Source organism: Delphinapterus leucas, chromosome 6 (genome assembly GCF_059928025.1).
Source record: "Delphinapterus leucas isolate spDelLeu-1000000601 "Yukka" chromosome 6, BTC_Dleu_Yukka2, whole genome shotgun sequence".
In the NCBI taxonomy this organism is placed as follows: Eukaryota; Metazoa; Chordata; class Mammalia; order Artiodactyla; family Monodontidae; genus Delphinapterus; species Delphinapterus leucas.
The window spans coordinates 33573614-33576238 of NC_143134.1; the positions used below are offsets into that span (position 1 = coordinate 33573614).

At 46.7% G+C, this 2625-nt stretch overlaps 1 pseudogene; it reads left to right on the plus strand.

Moving 5' to 3' along the window:
* Window positions 1–620: 620 nt before the first annotated feature.
* Window positions 621–2026, plus strand: LOC111171384 (ferritin light chain pseudogene; annotated as a pseudogene).
* Window positions 2027–2625: the final 599 nt, after the last annotated feature.

The window sequence follows — 2625 nt, forward strand, 5'->3', positions numbered from 1 at the left end:
GGATGTTTCTACAAGGATCTCTTAACAATAAGTCCTTTCACCCAATCAGATTTACCTCCCCGAAACTGGGTAGAGAAGGCTAGATGTTGTCCAACTTGCTTAGATTTAATTAGCACTTGTGACTTGCCCAAAACCTAGATCATGTTTCCCCTACATTTCATGTTATTCCCTACGTTTTTCAAACCCAGGGCTAAGGGGTTTGCCAGGATGAGATTTTAAGTGCTCACACAGGGGAAGTCCCTGGCAAACCACTCTACATTGAAATGTAAAGCATCCTAAATAACCCTGCCACTGCTCCCAGATCCTAGTCTGTGCCAACCAGTGGAGAAAAGGCATTCTCCATTACTACCACGGCAAATGCTGCTGTACTTGCCTTGGCTGGTCCCTATCTTTTCCAGGCGCCACTCCCCTTCACCTGCTGGTGGACGCTTTGGCCAGCTGACAATGCAGATATTTTCAAACTTTAAGGTGAATAAAAATCATCTGGAGGGCCTGTTATAACAGAGATCACTGAGCCCCACCAGAGTTGCTGATTCCATAGGGCTGGGACAGGGCCCTAAAACTTGAATATCTGACACATTATCAGGGGACGCTGGTAAAACTGGTCAGGTTGTTACCGAATGCAGGTTCGTGTGTCTGAAGCACAGTGAGGCCAAACAAAACTAAAGGTTGGAGTCTGGAGCAGAGAAAGTTTTATTGCAGGATTGAGCAAGGAGAGGGGTGGCCCGTGTTCCAAAACACCCTGAAATCTCCAAAGGATTTCAGCAAAGCATTTTTAAAGGCCAGGTGAGGGAGGGACGTCCCAGGGAATGTGATCAGCTCGTGCACAATCCTCTGATTGGTTGATGTGGAGGCCACAGGGCAGGTAACATTATCCATCCTTAGGTGCCAGAAGGTCTGGGGGCTACGTGCTCATGATCATCAAGGAGTTAATTTCTTCCATTGGGTGGTGGTTTTTAACATCTGAAAACTCAAGAAATATGCCTGAGATACTATTATCTGAGTACTTCAGAGAGGAACTACAGCAGAGGATATGGGGGATGGGTCTGTCCTAGGAAGGCCCCATAGGGTACTGCTTCGTTACAAGGTGACCATACTTTGAGAACCACTGCTCTAGTGGCTTGGAATGTTCAGAAAGTAATGGAAGAATCCCTTCCCAGGTCTAGATTCTAGTATCGCCAGCTATTTTGGTGGGGGGAAGGGTAAGTTTTGTCCTTGCTTGGACTTCTTGTTCATTTATATCAAAGCCTATTTGAGGCAGTGCGCTCGGCAGTCCTGCAGTTCTGTCTTTTGCTTCAACAGTGTTTAGAATGAACAGACCCAGGGACGCTCCTTGCTCCAGCCCCCGACCACCCTCCAACCTTTCTTCCTGTCGCAACCTTTGGAATCAGCCACTCAGCTATCCTCAGCCTCCAGCACAGGCCAACACCGTTTTTTGAGCTTAGCTCCTTATCACTGATCAACCACGAGTTCCCAGGTTCGTCAGAATTATTCCATCGAGGTGGAGGCCGCCGTCCACCGCCTGTTCAACATGCATCTGGGGACACTTACCTCTCTCTGAGCTTCTATTTCGACAGCAACAATGGGACTCTGGACAGTGTGGGCCACATTTTTCGCCAACTGGCTGAGGAGAAGTGTGAGGGCGCCCAGCGTCTCTTGAAAATGCAAAACCAGTGCTGTGGCCACGCCCTCTTTCAGGATGCGCGGAAGCCTTCTCAAGATGAGTGGGGTAAAACCCAGGACGCTGTGGAAGCCGCCATTCTTAAGGAGAAGAGCCTGCATCAGGCACTATCAGATCTGCGCGCCCTGGGTTCCGCCCGCGCAGACTCCCACCTCTGTGACTTCCTGGAGAGCCGCTTCCTGGAGGAGCAGGTGAAACTCATCAAGAAGATGGGCGACCACCTGACCAACCTCTGCAGGCTGGCTGGTCCACAGGCTGTGCTGGGCGAGTATCTCTTTGAAAGGCTCACCCTCGAGCACAAACAGGAGTCTCTGAAGTCCAGCGGCCTCTGAGGAGCCCCTCTGGCATCAGAGCTTCTGCCTGAAGCCCTGCTCTGCAGCTACTAGGCAGCTTTGTAACCGCCCTGGAGCCCTCTCCCAAGCCTTGGACCAAATGGAAACAATAACGCTTTTTGCAGAAGGAAAAAAAAAGCCTATTTGAAACACAAACAGAATAAAGAGGAAAAAAAGAAACATATATATGTATATATATGTATTCATGTTCTTTTTTTTTCCTTTTTATAAACATTTATTTTACTGAAGTTTAGTTGATATACAATTTGTGTTAGTTTATACTGTACAACAAAGTGATTCAGTTATACATATATATAATTTTTCATATTCTTTTCCATTATGGTTAATTACAGGACATTGAATATAGTTCCCTGTACTATACAGTAGGACCTTGTTGTTTATCCATCATATATATAATAGGTTACCTCTGCTAATGCCAAACTCCTAATCCGTCACTCCCCTACCTCCCCCTTCCCCTCGGGAACCACAAGTTTGTGTGCTATGTCTGTGAGTCTGTTTCTGTTTCATGGATAAGTTCATTTGTATCATATTTTAGATTGCACATATAAGTGATATCATATGGTATTTGTCTTTCTCCTTCTCACTTACTTC